Source organism: Lissotriton vulgaris, unplaced genomic scaffold, assembly GCF_964263255.1.
Source record: "Lissotriton vulgaris unplaced genomic scaffold, aLisVul1.2 SCAFFOLD_627, whole genome shotgun sequence".
Classification (NCBI taxonomy): Eukaryota; Metazoa; Chordata; class Amphibia; order Caudata; family Salamandridae; genus Lissotriton; species Lissotriton vulgaris.
Window position 1 is genome coordinate 194662 of NW_028244603.1, and position 18580 is coordinate 213241.

Sequence of the window (18580 nt, forward strand, 5' to 3'; positions counted from 1 at the left end):
GTAATGATGTAACAATGGTTGCAAAATGACACAGCCTAGTTGTGTAATGATGTAACAATGGGTGAAAAATGACACAGCCTTGTTGTGTAATGGTGTAACAATGGTTACACAATGACAAGCCACATTGTGTAATGGTGTAACAATGGTTACAAAATGACAAAGCCAAGTTGTGTAATGGTGTAACAATGGTTGAAAAATGACACAGCCTTGTTGTGTAATGATGTAAGAATGGTTGCAAAATGACACAGCCTAGTTGTGTAAAGATGTAACAATGGTTGCAAAATGACACAGCCTAGTTGTGTAATGATGTAACATTGGTTGCAAAATGACACAGCCTAGTTATGTAATGGTGTAACAATGGTTGCAAAATGACACAGCCTAGTTGTGTAATGATGTAACAATGGTTGCAAAATGACACAGCCTAGTTGTGTAATGATGTAACAATGGTTGAAAAATGACACAGCTGTGTTGTGTAATGATGTAACAATGGTTGCAAAATGACACAGCCTAGTTTTGTAATAATGTAACAATGGTTAAAAAATGACAAAGCCTTGTTGTGCAATGATGTAACAATGGTTGCAAAATGACTCAGCCTAGTTGTGTAATGGTGTAACAATGGTTACAAAATGACACCTCCTTGTTGTGAAATGATGTAACAATGGTTGCAAAATGACACAGCCTCTTGGCGTAATGGTGTAACAATGGTTACAAAATGACACAGCCAAGTTGTATAATGGTGTAACAATGGTTACAAAATGACACAGCCACGTTGTATAATGGTGTAACAATGGTTACAAAATGACACAGCCACGTTGTGTAATGGTGTAACAATGGTTACAAAATGACACAGCCATGTTGTGTGGTGGTGTAACAATGATTGAAAAATGACACAGCCTAGTTGTGTAATGATGTAAAAATCGTTGCAAAATGACACAGCCACGTTGTGTAATGGTGTAACAATGGTTGCAAAATGACACAGCCTAGTTGTGTAATGATGTAACAATGGTTGCAAAATGACACAGCCTAGTTGTGTAATGATGTAACAATGGTTGCAAAATGACACAGCCTAGTTGTGTAATGATGTAACAATGGGTGAAAAATGACACAGCCTTGTTGTGTAATGGTGTAACAATGGTTACACAATGACAAGCCACATTGTGTAATGGTGTAACAATGGTTACAAAATGACAAAGCCAAGTTGTGTAATGGTGTAACAATGGTTGAAAAATGACACAGCCTTGTTGTGTAATGATGTAAGAATGGTTGCAAAATGACACAGCCTAGTTGTGTAAAGATGTAACAATGGTTGCAAAATGACACAGCCTAGTTGTGTAATGATGTAACATTGGTTGCAAAATGACACAGCCTAGTTATGTAATGGTGTAACAATGGTTGCAAAATGACACAGCCTAGTTGTGTAATGATGTAACAATGGTTGCAAAATGACACAGCCTAGTTGTGTAATGATGTAACAATGGTTGAAAAATGACACAGCTGTGTTGTGTAATGATGTAACAATGGTTGCAAAATGACACAGCCTAGTTTTGTAATAATGTAACAATGGTTAAAAAATGACAAAGCCTTGTTGTGCAATGATGTAACAATGGTTGCAAAATGACTCAGCCTAGTTGTGTAATGGTGTAACAATGGTTACAAAATGACACATCCTTGTTGTGAAATGATGTAACAATGGTTGCAAAATGACACAGCCTCTTGGCGTAATGGTGTAACAATGGTTACAAAATGACACAGCCAAGTTGTATAATGGTGTAACAATGGTTACAAAATGACACAGCCACGTTGTATAATGGTGTAACAATGGTTACAAAATGACACAGCCACGTTGTGTAATGGTGTAACAATGGTTACAAAATGACACAGCCATGTTGTGTGGTGGTGTAACAATGATTGAAAAATGACACAGCCTAGTTGTGTAATGATGTAAAAATCGTTGCAAAATGACACAGCCTAGTTGTGTAATGATGTAACAATGGTTGCAAAATGAAACAGCCTAGTTGTATAATGATGTAACAATGGTTGCAAAATGACACCGCCTAGTTGTGTAATGGTGTAACAATGGTTGCAAAATGACACAGCCTAGTTGTGTAATGATGTAACAATGGTTGCAAAATGACACAGCCACGTTGTGTAATGGTGTAAATGGTTGCAAAATGACACAGCCTAGTTGTGTAATGATGTAACAATGGTTGAAAAATGACACAGCCTTGTTGTGTAATGGTGTAACTATGGTTACACAATGACAAGCCACATTGTGTAATGGTGTAACAATGGTTACAAAATGACACAGTCATGTTGTGTAATAGTGTAACAATGGTTGCAAAATGACACAGCCTAGTTGTGTAATGATGTAACAATGGTGGCAAAATGACACAGCCTAGTTGTGTAATGATGTAACAATGGTTGAAAAATGACACAGCTTTGTTGTGTAATGATGTAACAAAGGTTGCAAAATGACACAGCGTAGTTTTGTAATGATGTAACAATGGTTGAAAAATTACAAAGCCTTGTTGTGTAATGATGTAACAATGGTTGCAAAATGACACAGCCTAGTTGTGTAATGGTGTAACAATGGTTACAAAATGACACATCCTTGTTGTGAAATGATGTAACAATGGTTGCAAAATGACACAGCCTCTTGGCGTAATGGTGTAACAATGGTTACAAAATGACACAGCCAAGTTGTATAATGGTGTAACAATGGTTACAAAATGACACAGCCACGTTGTATAATGGTGTAACAATGGTTACAAAATGACACAGCCACGTTGTGTAATGGTGTAACAATAGTTACAAAATGACACAGCCATGTTGTGTAGTGGTGTAACAATGATTGAAAAATGACACAGCCTTGTTGTGTAATGATGTAACAATGGTTGCAAAATGACACAGCCTAGTTGTGTAATGATGTAAAAATCGTTGCAAAATGACACAGCCTAGTTGTGTAATGAAGTAACAATGGTTGCAAAATGAAACAGCCTAGTTGTATAATGATGTAACAATGGTTGCAAAATGACACAGCCTAGTTGTGTAATGGTGTAACAATGGTTGCAAAATGACACAGCCTAGTTGTGTAATGATGTAACAATGGTTGCAAAATGACACAGCCTAGTTGTGTAATGATGTAACAATGGTTGCAAAATGACACAGCCTAGTTGTGTAATGATGTAACAATTGTTTCAAAATGACACAGCCTTGTTGTGTAATGGTGTAACAATGGTTACACAATGACAAGGCACATTGTGTAATGGTGTAACAATGGTTACAAAATGACACATCCAAGTTGTGTAATGGTGTAACAATGGTTGAAAAATGACACAGCCTTGTTGTGTAATGATGTAACAATGGTTGCAAAATGACACAGCCTAGTTGTGTAATGATGTAACAATGGTTGCAAAATGACACAGCCTAGTTGTGCAATGATGTAACAATGGTTGCAAAATGACACAGCCTAGTTGTGTAATGGTGTAACAATGGTTGCAAAATGACACAGCCTAGTTGTGTAATGATGTAACAATGGTTGCAAAATGACACAGCCTAGTTGTGTAATGATGTAACAATGGTTGAAAAATGACACAGCCTTGTTGTGTAATGATGTAACAATGGTTGGAAAATGACAAGCCACATTGTGTAATGGTGTAACAATGGTTACAAAATGACACAGCCTTGTTGTGTAATGGTGTAACAATGGTTGAAAAAGGACACAGCCTTGTTGTGTAATGATGTAACAATGGTTGCAAAATGACACAGCCTAGTTTGTAATGATGTAACAATGGTTGCAAAATGACACAGCCTAGTTGTGTAATGATGTAACAATGGTTGCAAAATGACACACCCTAGTTGTGTAATGGTGTAACAATGGTTGCAAAATGACACAGCCTAGTTGTGTAATGATGTAACAATGGTTGCAAAATGACACAGCCTAGTTGTGTAATGATGTAACAATGGTTGAAAAATGACACAGCCTTGTTGTGTAATGATGTAACAATGGTTGCAAAATGACACAGCCTAGTTGTGTAATGGTGTAACAATGGTTACAAAATGACACATCCTTGTTGTGTAATGATGTAACAATGGTTGCAAAATGACACAGCCTCTTGGCGTAATGGTGTAACAATGGTTACAAAATGACACAGCCAAGTTGTATAATGGTGTAACAATGGTTACAAAATGACACAGCCACGTTGTATAATGGTGTAACAATGGTTACAAAATGACACAGCCACGTTGTGTAATGGTGTGACAATGGTTACAAAATGACACAGCCATGTTGTGTAATGGTGTAACAATGATTGAAAAATGACACAGCCTTGTTGTGTAATGATGTAACAATGTGTAGTAACCACGCTACGCTGGTATGTTGTAAACCAAGTAGGTTTATTCAGCAATAAGATAACAGGTGGTAATTCATAACAAATCACAGCCCCAACAGGAGCAGCCTGCTAGCTGCTCAGCCTCTCTCACCAACTGTCACACCTCATCCAGTCACTCAGGCACTCTAGAGAAGGTCCACGCACCAACATTCCATACAGAGGACACACACACAGGCTGAGCAGCTAGAGAGAAGAAACATAGGGAATGAAACATCATGTGAGGACACTACATACCTCTTCCCTAATGAACAAAAGAAAGAGCGAATGCAAAACAATGAACAAGCAATTAACTATAAACATATATGTACATCATACATAAATAGTCCACATCCCATAAATGAAGAGAATGTCAAGAAGAGAAAATGAACAATTTAAAAACAGAGTCAAAAGTCCAGACCCAGGGATGACGGGAACACCGCACCTCGAGAGGGAAAGGAACCCAAGACAGGAAGGAAAGATGGCTACTGAATACAATATAACCATCCCCCTTCTCAAATGCAAAAAATAAATATAGTTGAAAATGTAATGTTGAATAATGGGACTGACACCCAAAATCCTGCCCCCACCATTAACAAGGGACAACTGTAATGTGGAATAGAGGGACTGAAACCCAAAATCCTGCCCCCACCATTAACAAGGGACAACCGTTTGTATATTCCCGTGTAGGAAGACACATAATGTGAACAAAGGGGCTGAAACCCTAAGTCCTGCCCCAAACTAAAAGGGACACCAAAAAATGTAAAGTGCTCTCCAAGAGGGAAGGCACGTAGGAAATATAACCCTGCATCAATCTTTCGTAATATGTAAAGTGCTCTCCATGTGGGGACGCACATAGGGAAAATAACCCTGCATCAATCTATCGTGCGGCACAAGGTGTCTTACGCACGCAGGGTCCCAGACCCTGCAACCAAAAAAAAAAACACCCTCATGTAAGGGTACACTGAAATTAAGCTTAAATTTGGACAACAACAGTTCCAAAACATACCCTGACGTAGGGTCAACCCTCTTGTAAGGGAACAACTCACCCCGTGTAAGGGTTCACCCCTATGTAGAGGCCAAGTAAAGTGTATCTAAATCCTGCAAAGAAAACTACATGTCCCTAAAGTAAAGGAGACATTAATGTTTAAAACTGTAATACTGTACTCAAGACATTTAAGATTGCTACATATATACTGAAAAGTGATTTCGACTTAAATGCTGCAAACAGATATGGAATTAAGACATCAAAAAGAAAATGTGAAAAATAGCCACTAGATGGCAGCATAGTACAGATGAGTGAATGAAGATAGGCATGTAAACCAGATCGACACAACTCGAGAATAAAAAGAAATGCAACCTTCAAAGAAAACGAGTCACTGTTATTTCAAAATCACATGTGCTCAGATAAACCTTCAAAGTATGTTTTTCCGATTTCTTCATGCTACAGTTTCATGAGTGAGTTGTAGAATCAGAAGAAAACAAATACATCCTCTCACCGGACAAAGCTTAATACTCATGAAAATCAACAAACAGGCAAGGAAAGCGTGTGATTGTTGCTCCCACGACGGTGTTCCTGAAAGGCCAAAGCTTCAAATAGCTTTATGTAAAACATCACAACCGACACAAACGTGGTTGGCAAATGGGAGTCAAGCACTTAAAATTGTACTGTAAAATCACACATGGAATTGAAGAGTTAGAATTGCCAGCCTTAAGATGGCGGCACGTACATCACGTCGTACCGGCTGGCTCCCAGCACACCCCTGCAGCTAAACAACCATAGACAGCATTGTGAGCTTCGAGAAAAAAAAAACGTCATGAAGAGTTCCACTTCAGCAGCCTCTCCTCACCACAGCACGAGGCAGGTAAGGTGCGCGAGCTCAGTTTTAAATTTGAAACACAGTCCAACAGTTGTTTGTAGCAGAATACATTTATGGGAAAAAATGTATAAACTAAGAAATAAGCGTTAATAAAGCTTATTTCAAAAATCGGGTGAAATGAGATAAAAACAGCATAATAAAGCTTTCATATCTCTGTTGATTTTTGTGCTACCTTGACAGACTGCCTCCAAAACGGTAACACTGTTCTTCTGAAGCAAAGGTGATATGTGTCTCCAGACACGTCCATGTCAATAATATCACATAAAATGCCAAAACTCCTCATGGTGTGAACTCTCCACATGGAATACGACCAACTGTAAAGTTAAGTGTTCATGTAGAAAGCGCCGGTGACACATGAAACGTTATTTAGGGACATCACCCTGCACAGCCTAAGAAGTAGTGGATGAAACTTCTTTTTTTTTTAAACTGTTCAGTGTCAAATTGTGCAGGATCATAAATGGCCAGACTAAATATGAAAACAAACTGCGCAGCTGCCAAAAATAAAACAGTCTCACTCTGCACACGCTTAGGCAGATGAGGAGGCCCATTGTACATATGGGTTCTTTCTGAACTACTTCATAGGCCTCTCTAGACTGTGTGTAGCACACTTGTGTGGCGGTTGTCTGGTGTGAAGTACAGCACGCTTTAGCTGGCGCAGAATCTCTCCTTAAAAATGTCCATTCGCAGGTTTGATTAGATTTACAAGAGCCAAATGCCATTAAATTAATTACGCTCACTTCTGATGAATTCGCAATTAATGTCCATATACCCCAGGTGAACCACACGCAGCACGCTTGGGCAGGGGCTGTCCGGTCTGATGGACACTGGTGAGGCTTCATGGCGTGCTCTTTATGTTCCCTTTGTGGCTCCTTACCTTGAGGTATCTTGATTTTCTTAGTTTCATCTTGTTGCTCCTGTTTCTTTTGTCTTGTTACTGTTGGCTGTGCCAGACGTCTGCTCCCTGTGGTAGCTTCTACCCAACATGTTGAGGGACACATTTCCACTTCTTTCAGGCGTCTTGCGTGGGGAGGTCTCCAACTCGTCGCCAAAAATAATGTAGTAACCACGCTACGCTGGTATGTTGTAAACCAAGTAGGTTTATTCAGCAATAAGATAACAGGTGCTAATTCATAACAAATCACAGCCCCAACAGGAGCAGCCTGCTAGCTGCTCAGCCTCTCTCACCAACTGTCACACCTCATCCAGTCACTCAGGCACTCTAGAGAAGGTCCACGCACCAACATTCCATACAGAGGACACACACACAGGCTGAGCAGCTAGAGAGAAGAAACATAGGGAATGAAACATCATGTGAGGACACTACACAATGGTTGCAAAATGACACAGCCTAGTTGTGTAATGATGTAAAAATGGTTGCAAAATGACACAGCCTATTTATGTAATGATGTAACAATGGTTGCAAAATGACACAGCCTAGTTGTGTAATGATGTAACAATGGTTGCAAAATGACACAGCCTAGTTGTGTAATGATGAAACAATGGTTGCAAAATGACACTGCCTAGTTGTGTAATGATGTTACAATGGTTGCAAAATGACACAGCCTAGTTGTGTAATGGTGTAACAATGGTTGCAAAATGACACAGCCTAGTTGTGTAATGATGTAACAATGGTTGCAAAATGACACAGCCACGTTGTGTAATGGTGTAACAATGGTTGCAAAATGACGCAGCCTAGTTGTGTAATGATGTAACAATGGTTGCAAAACGACACAGCCTAGTTGTGTAATGGTGTAACAATGGTTGCAAAATGACACAGCCTAGTTGTGTAATGATGTAACAATGGTTGCAAAATGACACAGCCTAGTTGTGTAATGATGTAACAATGGTTGCAAAATGACACAGCCACGTTGTGTAATGGTGTAACAATGGTTGCAAAATGACACAGCCTAGTTGTGTAATGATGTAACAATGGGTGAAAAATGACACAGCCTTGTTGTGTAATGGTGTAACAATGGTTACACAATGACAAGCCACATTGTGTAATGGTGTAACAATGGTTACAAAATGACAAAGCCAAGTTGTGTAATGGTGTAACAATGGTTGAAAAATGACACAGCCTTGTTGTGTAATGATGTAAGAATGGTTGCAAAATGACACAGCCTAGTTGTGTAATGATGTAACAATGGTTGCAAAATGACACAGCCTAGTTGTGTAATGATGTAACATTGGTTGCAAAATGACACAGCCTAGTTGTGTAATGGTGTAACAATGGTTGCAAAATGACACAGCCTAGTTGTGTAATGATGTAACAATGGTTGCAAAATGACACAGCCTAGTTGTGTAATGATGTAACAATGGTTGAAAAATGACACAGCTGTGTTGTGTAATGATGTAACAATGGTTGCAAAATGACACAGCCTAGTTTTGTAATGATGTAACAATGGTTAAAAAATGACAAAGCCTTGTTGTGCAATGATGTAACAATGGTTGCAAAATGACTCAGCCTAGTTGTGTAATGGTGTAACAATGGTTGAAAAATGACACAACCTTGTTGTGTAATGATGTAACAATGGTTGGAAAATGACAAGCCACATTGTGTAATGGTGTAACAATGGTTACAAAATGACACAGCCAAGTTGTGTAATGGTGTAACAATGGTTGAAAAAGGACACAGCCAAGTTGTATAATGGTGTAACAATGGTTACAAAATGACACAGCCACGTTGTATAATGGTGTAACACTGGTTACAAAATGACACAGCCACGTTGTGTAATGGTGTAACAATGGTTACAAAATGACACAGCCATGTTGTGTGGTGGTGTAACAATGATTGAAAAATGACACAGCCTAGTTGTGTAATGATGTAAAAATCGTTGCAAAATGACACAGCCTAGTTGTGTAATGATGTAACAATGGTTGCAAAATGAAACAGCCTAGTTGTATAATGATGTAACAATGGTTGCAAAATGACACAGCCTAGTTGTGTAATGGTGTAACAATGGTTGCAAAATGACACAGCCTAGTTGTGTAATGATGTAACAATGGTTGCAAAATGACACTGCCACGTTGTGTAATGGTGTAAATGGTTGCAAAATGACACAGCCTAGTTGTGTAATGATGTAACAATGGTTGAAAAATGACACAGCCTTGTTGTGTAACGGTGTAACTATGGTTACACAATGACAAGCCACATTGTGTAATGGTGTAACAATGGTTACAAAATGACACAGTCATGTTGTGTAATAGTGTAACAATGGTTGCAAAATGACACAGCCTAGTTGTGTAATGATGTAACAATGGTTGCAAAATGACACAGCCTAGTTGTGTAATGATGTAACAATGGTTGAAAAATGACACAGCTTTGTTGTGTAATGATGTAACAAAGGTTGCAAAATGACACAGCGTAGTTTTGTAATGATGTAACAATGGTTGAAAAATGACAAAGCCTTGTTGTGTAATGATGTAACAATGGTTGCAAAATGACACAGCCTAGTTGTGTAATGGTGTAACAATGGTTACAAAATGACACATCCTTGTTGTGAAATGATGTAACAATGGTTGCAAAATGACACAGCCTCTTGGCGTAATGGTGTAACAATGGTTACAAAATGACACAGCCAAGTTGTATAATGGTGTAACAATGGTTACAAAATGACACAGCCACGTTGTATAATGGTGTAACAATGGTTACAAAATGACACAGCCACGTTGTGTAATGGTGTAACAATGGTTACAAAATGACACAGCCATGTTGTGTAGTGGTGTAACAATGATTGAAAAATGACACAGCCTTGTTGTGTAATGATGTAACAATGGTTGCAAAATGACACAGCCTAGTTGTGTAATGATGTAAAAATCGTTGCAAAATGACACAGCCTAGTTGTGTAATGATGTAACAATGGTTGCAAAATGAAACAGCCTAGTTGTATAATGATGTAACAATGGTTGCAAAATGACACAGCCTAGTTGTGTAATGGTGTAACAATGGTTGCAAAATGACACAGCCTAGTTGTGTAATGATGTAACAATGGTTGCAAAATGACACAGCCTAGTTGTGTAATGATGTAACAATGGTTGCAAAATGACACAGCCTAGTTGTGTAATGATGTAACAATGGTTGCAAAATGACACAGCCTTGTTGTGTAATGGTGTAACAATGGTTACACAATGACAAGGCACAATGTGTAATGGTGTAACAATGGTTACACAATGACAAGCCACATTGTGTAATGGTGTAACAATGGTTACAAAATGACACCGTCATGTTGTGTAATGGTGTAACAATGGTTAAAAAATGACACAGCGTTGTTGTGTAATGATGTAACAATGGTTGCAAAATGACACAGCCTAGTTGTGTAATGATGTAACAATGGTTGCAAAATGACACAGCCTAGTTGTGTAATGATGTAACAATGGTTGCAAAATGACACAGCCAAGTTGTGTAATGATGTAACAATGGTTGCAAAATGACACAGCCTAGTTGTGTAATGATGTAACAATGGTTGAAAAATTACACTGCCTTGTTGTGTAATGATGTAACAATGGTTGCAAAAGGACACAGCTTAGTTGTGTAATGATGTAACAATGGTTGAAAAATGACACAGCCTTGTTGGGTAATGATGTAACAATGGTTGCAAAATGACACAGCCTAGTTGTGTAATGGTGTAACAATGGTTACAAAATGACACATCTTTGTTGAGTAATGATGTAACAATGGTTGCAAAATGACACAGCCTCTTGGCGTAATTGTGTAACAATGGTTACAAAATGACACAGCCAAGTTGTATAATGGTGTAACAGTGGTTACAAAATGACACAGCCACGTTGTATAATGGTGTAACAATGGTTACAAAATGACACAGCCACGTTGTGTAATGGTGTAACAATGGTTACAAAATGACACAGCCATGTTGTGTAATGGTGTAACAATGGTTACAAAATGACACAGCCATGTTGTGTAGTGGTGTAACAATGATTGAAAAATGACACAGACTTGTTGTGTAATGATGTAACAATGGTTGCAAAATGACACAGCCTAGTTGTGTAATGATGTAACAATGGTTGAAAAATGACACAGCCTAGTTGTGTAATGATGTAACAATGGTTGCAAAATGACACAGCCTAGTTGTGTAATGATGTAACAATGGTTGAAAAATGACACAGCCTTGTTGTGTAATGATGTAACAATGGTTGCAAAATGACACAGCCTAGTTGTGTAATGATGTAACAATGGTTGAAAAATGACTCAGCCTAGTTGTGTAATGATGTAACAATGGTTGCAAAATGACACAGCCTAGTTGTGTAATGGTGTAACAATGGTTACAAAATGACACATCCTTGTTGTGTAATGATGTAACAATGGTTGCAAAATGACACAGCCTCTTGGCGTAATGGTGTAACAATGGTTACAAAATGACAAAGCCAAGTTGTATAATGGTGTAACAATGGTTACAAAAGGACACAGCCACGTTGTATAATTGTGTAACAATGGTTACAAAATTACACAGCCACGTTGTGTAATGGTGTGTAATGATTGAAAAATGACACAGCCTTGTTGTGTAATGATGTAACAATGGTTGCAAAATGACACAGCCTAGTTGTGTAATGATGTAAAAATGGTTGCAAAATCACACAGCCTAGTTGTGTAATGATGTAACAATGGTTGCAAAATGACACAGCCTAGTTGTGTAATGATGTAACAATGGTTGCAAAATGACACAGCCTAGTTGTGTAATGGTGTAACAATGGTTACAAAATGACACATCCTTGTTGTGTAATGATGTAACAATGGTTGCAAAATGACACAGCCTCTTGGCGTAATGGTGTAACAATGGTTACAAAATGACACAGCCAAGTTGTATAATGGTGTAACAATGGTTACAAAATGACACAGCCACGTTGTATAATGGTGTAACAATGGTTACAAAATGACACAGCCACGTTGTGTAATGGTGTGTAATGATTGAAAAATGACACAGCCTTGTTGTGTAATGATGTAACAATGGTTGCAAAATGACACAGCCTAGTTGTGTAATGATGTAAAAATGGTTGCAAAATGACACAGCCTAGTTGTGTAATGATGTAACAATGGTTGCAAAATGACACAGCCTAGTTGTGTAATGGTGTAACAATGGTTGCAAAATGACACAGCCTAGTTGTTTAATGATGTAACAATGGTTGGAAAATGACACAGCCTAGTTGTGTAATGATGTAACAATGGTTGCAAAATGACACAGCCTAGTTGTGTAATGATGTAACAATGGTTGAAAAATGACACAGCCATGTTGTGTAATGGTGTAACAATGGTTACACAATGACAAGCCACATTGTGTAATGGTGTAACAATGGTTACAAAATGACACAGCCAAGTTGTGTAATGGTGTAACAATGGTTGAAAAAGGACACAGCCTTGTTGTGTAATGATGTAACAATGGTTGCAAAATGACACAGCCTAGTTGTGTAATGATGTAACAATGGTTGCAAAATGACACAGCCTAGTTGTGTAATGATGTAACAATGGTTGAAAAATGACACAGCCTTGTTGTGTAATGATGTAACAATGGTTGCAAAATGACACAGCCTAGTTGTGTAATGATGTAACAATGGTTGAAAAATGACACAGCCTAGTTGTGTAATGATGTAACAATGGTTGCAAAATGACACAGCCTAGTTGTGTAATGATGTAACAATGGTTGCAAAATGACACAGCCACGTTGTGTAATGGTGTAACAATGGTTGCAAAATGACACAGCCTAGTTGTGTAATGATGTAACAATGGTTGCAAAATGACACAGCCTAGTTGTGTAATGATGTAACAATGGTTGCAAAATGACGCAGCCTAGTTGTGTAATGATGTAACAATGGGTGAAAAATGACACAGCCTTGTTGTGTAATGGTGTAACAATGGTTACACAATGACAAGCCACATTGTGTAATGGTGTAACAATGGTTACAAAATGACACAGCCAAGTTGTGTAATGGTGTAACAATGGTTGAAAAATGACACAGCCTTGTTGTGTAATGATGTAAGAATGGTTGCAAAATGACACAGCCTAGTTGTGTAATGATGTAACAATGGTTGCAAAATGACACAGCCTAGTTGTGTAATGATGTAACATTGGTTGCAAAATGACACAGCCTAGTTGTGTAATGGTGTAACAATGGTTGCAAAATGACACAGCCTAGTTGTGTAATGATGTAACAATGGTTGCAAAATGACACAGCCTAGTTGTGTAATGATGTAACAATGGTTGAAAAATGACAAAGCTTTGTTGTGTAATGATGTAACAATGGTTGCAAAATGACACAGCTTAGTTTTGTAATGATGTAACAATGGTTGAAAAATGACAAAGCCTTGTTGTGTAATGATGTAACAATGGTTGCAAAATGACACAGCCTAGTTGTGTAATGGTGTAACAATGGTTACCAAATGACACATCCTTGTTGTGAAATGATGTAACAATGGTTGCAAAATGACACAGCCACGTTGTGTAATGGTGTAAATGGTTGCAAAATGACACAGCCTAGTTGTGTAATGGTGTAACAATGGTTACAAAATGACAAAGCCACGTTGTATAATGGTGTAACAATGGTTACAAAATGACACAGCCACGTTGTGTAATGGTGTAACAATGGTTGCAAAATGAAACAGCCTAGTTGTATAATGATGTAACAATGGTTGCAAAATGACACAGCCTAGTTGTGTAGTGGTGTAACAATGGTTGCAAAATGACACAGCCTAGTTGTGTAATGATGTAACAATGGTTGCAAAATGACACAGCCACGTTGTGTAATGGTGTAAATGGTTGCAAAATGACACAGCCTAGTTGTGTAATGGTGTAACAATGGTTACAAAATGACACAGCCACGTTGTATAATGGTGTAACAATGGTTACAAAATGACACAGCCACGTTGTGTAATGGTGTGTAATGATTGAAAAATGACACAGCCTTGTTGTGTAATGATGTAACAATGGTTGCAAAATGACACAGCCTAGCTGTGTAATGATGTAAAAATGGTTGCAAAATGACACAGCCTAGTTGTGTAATGATGTAACAATGGTTGCAAAATGACACAGCCTAGTTGTGTAATGGTGTAACAATGGTTTCAAAATGACACAGCCTAGTTGTGTAATGATGTAACAATGGTTGCAACATGACACAGCCACGTAGTGTAATGGTGTAAATGGTTGCAAAATGACACAGCCACGTTGTGTAATGGTGTAACAATGGTTACACAATGACAAGCCACATTGTGTAATGGTGTAATAATGGTTACAAAATGACACAGCCATGTTGTGTAATGGTGTAACAATGGTTGCAAAATGACACAGCCTAGTTGTGTAATGGTGTAACAATGGTTGCAAAATGACACAGCCTAGTTGTGTAATGATGTAACAATGGTTGCAAAATGACACAGCCTAGTTGTGTAATGATGTAACAATGGTTGAAAAATGACACAGCCTTGTTGTGTAATGATGTAACAATGGTTGCAAAATGACACTGCCTAGTTGTGTAATGATGTAACAATGGTTGAAAAATGACACAGCCTAGTTGTGTAATGATGTAACAATGGTTGCAAAATGACACAGCCTAGTTGTGTAATGATGTAACAATGGTTGAAAAATGACACAGCCTTGTTGTGTAATGATGTAACAATGGTTGCAAAATGACACAGCCTAGTTGTGTAATGATGTAAAAAATGGTTGCAAAATGACACAGCCTAGTTGTGTAATGATGTATCAATGGTTGCAAAATGACACAGCCTAGTTGTGTAATGATGTAACAATGGTTGCAAAATGACACAGCCTAGTTGTGTAATGATGTAACAATGGTTGCAAAATGACACAGCCTAGTTGTGTAATTATGTAACAATGGTTGAAAAATGACACAGCCATGTTGTGTAATGGTGTAACAATGGTTACACAATGACAAGCCACATTGTGTAATGGTGTAACAATGGTTACAAAATGACACAGCCAAGTTGTGTAATGGTGTAACAATGGTTGAAAAAGGACACAGCCTTGTTGTGTAATGATGTAACAATGGTTGCAAAATTGTTGTATTTTGACGATGGCTGGGTTAGCGCTTAGCTTTGCTACACGTTTCCCGCTTAAATTAGCTATACGTAGAAAACGCCATTTTGTACGTGTTGGCGGCCATCTTAGATCATGAGCGGCCTCGTGGCCGGCGTGCCCTTTAGTCCTTTGTCCGTTCCATTGACCACTCGAGTCTGCCCAGCAACAGGCTATTTTTAGTATTGGTCAAGCCCACACATGCGCAGTTCACACTGACCAGTCACTCCTTAGGAATGTGCCGCAAACTGACCAGTGGGTTTGAAACCCTCCAATGAGCTGGCAGTATTCCAAAATATGCCCTTATATGTACATAATGTTCTGCAACTTTGTGCCGCGTGTTCGTTTTATTACCTATAGAATTGTATAAAAGAAAGGGTCACACCGATGTTCGGTGTGATACCTCTTGCATTACCGAAGGGTGCTGTATGAGTGTACCACCACCCCATGGGGTCTTAATAAACTTGTTCTTTGACTTTTACAGTTTCCGTGCCAACAGTTCTTCCAATGTATGTGGGTTATCTTCGGAACATGTAGGCCTTGGGAACCCAATACGACAAATTGGCGACCACGAAGGGACTCATCGGTGACTCGGATGCCCGAAGGAGAGGTCGTGACGAAGGTTGGGACACTCGCCATGGACGCGCGCTGCCATTAAGTGACCCGAGTCTTGGCTCCCACGGTGTTTTTTCCTTTCCTTCCGATCTGACCTTCCAGGTGGCGCCGGTCCCCGACTGAGTTTCGATCGTCTGTGTTGCTGGATAAAGTGCCGTTTGGCTGATTCGATTAAAAGACCTTGGCAGTTGGAATCTGGATCCTTGAGATTTTGGGTAAGATTTGTGATCGGTAAGGTAGTCTGCGGACGCTTACTGGAGTTCTATGATTTGTGATCGGTAAGGTAGTCCTTGGACGCTTGCCGAATTGTGACCTATGACTTTGATTTGAGTTAGCTAACATTTGTGAATTTGTGAATTTGTGAACTTTGAACTTATATGTGTAGTGCACTTCACATAGGCAGGCATGTAGAGATGTTTCTCTAACTTTGTTTTTTCCCTTTGAGCGGCACATTTGTGTGAAGTACTGTAAGTGCCTTTTATACGGTGTCACGCTTTCGTGATACTTTTTGAACATGCCTGTTTTTAGTACGCTTCGAGGGATGTGTTGTCTTGGAAATGGTACCACAATTAGGTTAGCGGAATCACAGCCGGCTCCCCCAGAGGGAACACCAAATCGCGAAATGTATATTAAACATGGCCTTCCCCCTATAATGTACAGTAAACTCTGGCACAAGTACACCTAGTTGGATCCTGAATTGCAATGGCCACTACATGGGTCGTTCGATTTACAAAAAGTACAGTTTGTGGAGCAATGTCTGTTTCCACGCAGGTCTAGACAAAACATGTTTGATTGTGTGCGAATGTGGGAGAAAGCGGTGCGTGAACGAATGAAACGTGAAGTTGCCTTGGCGGACAAAGAGCAGAGCAAGGCTGCTCGGGATAAGGCTTTACAGCTTGAGGAAAAAGAGGCTCAGGAGAAAAGAGAGAGGGAGGAACGGGAACGCAAATTGCAAACGACGGGTCAGTTCCCTATTCGTCGACCGCTTTATCCTGTCCTTAATAATGAAATTGATGATTTTTCATTACTAGATCGGTCGCCGCCTCCGTACGTTTCACCGACGGCTCCAGCTGAAGATTCGGGTGATGAGGGGCAGGATAAGTTGGAAAAGAAGGGTGTATCTGCTCTCAGGTTTTCTACGGAGAGGTCCGCACATTTACGTAGTTGGGCTCGTAAAGTGAATAAGAAATGTGTTTCTCAGGAGGAGGTGATTGCGGAGAGGAGTAAGTGGTCGGATCTTGAGTTAATGTATTTCTTGTCTTCTTTGGCGGATGAAGTTGTTGTCGCGTATCGTGACTTTTCAGACGTGTTAGAACCTAAAGCTGTGTCAGTACATCGTGAGAATTTGGATAAAGGTTTATTTGCTCTTTCAGATGTCGACGACCTTTTCAAGCAATTGATCCAGCTGCGGGATGAAACAGCCAACTTGCGGGAGGAGCGAAAAAGGAGGCAAAAGGAGTCTGAGTCGAAGAATAGCGAGTCGATTAAGGAGTGTTCTCTCCGGGGTTCAGATAAGAATTCTGCAATGCATGTTATGCCTATGCGTGAAGCTGCGCCTCTGTATGTTCCACCGAAAGGGGAAGGTACAGATGATGATAGAAGATCGAAAGATGCGAAGGGGTATTTTGTATATAACTGGGTGTATACGCCTTGGAATAGAGCGGATGTTATGGCGCTAAAAAATTCTTTGCCTGATCTTCGTAAGAACCCGGCAGCATTTTATGAGGGGGTGGAAGGGGCTATTTCATCCTGTGTGATGACTCTAGTCGATATCGATTTGTTCTTTGGGTTAATACTTCCGCCTGATATGTGGAGACAAATTCGTAAGAATAATGATGAGACAGTGTTAGGGGGTACATGGAAAGAGATTAATGAAGCCGATTTAGAAAGAAAGCCAGCATGCAAACCTTGTCAGTTGATTTTAGACCTTCCAGCGGCTATTTTGACAAAATTAAAAACACTCGTTCCCTCTAAAAAGATCGATTGGACTGTGTTAGCTTCGTGCAAACAAAAACCTGATGAAACGGTTTCAGATTTCTTTACACGCTTCGAGGAGGCATTCCATGATTATAGTGGTCAATCATTAACAGATGATACGGGTCGGCATTTGTTTGTAGATAAGTATGTAACTAATCTCCTACCGGAGATTGCAAAACGATTGAAAACGAGTGAAAGTTCCTGGGCCACGGCGACCCCTGCGTCTTTGTTAACGATGGCTCAGTATTATGAGCGGCAGGAGATAGAGGCTAAAGAAAGTGTTGATAAGAAAGCGAAGGAATTGAAGACGAAGGTAATGTTGGCACAGGTCCGTGGGACTCAGTATAGGGGGAATGATAGAGGAAGACGAGGTGGAGGTACTACGTCGTATGGTCTTACGGATATAGCAGAGGATCAGTGGGCTTACTGTAAGGAGTTTGGGCATTGGGCTGATGATTGTCCGGTACTTCGTGAGCAGCGTAGTCAGCGTGGTCGAGGAAGTGGTAGGTCAAGAGGAGGTTATACAGGAGCAAGAGGTGGCGGAAGTGATCGTGGAAGGGTTGAGAGCAGGGGCCGTGGCCAGGATGAACGAAATACTTTTGATAGACGAAACCAATATCAGATATCGGAAAGTGAGAATGTGGAACACCAGGATTATGTACATGCATAGGACTGCGTAGGATGGGGTGCGGAACCAATTGAAGTG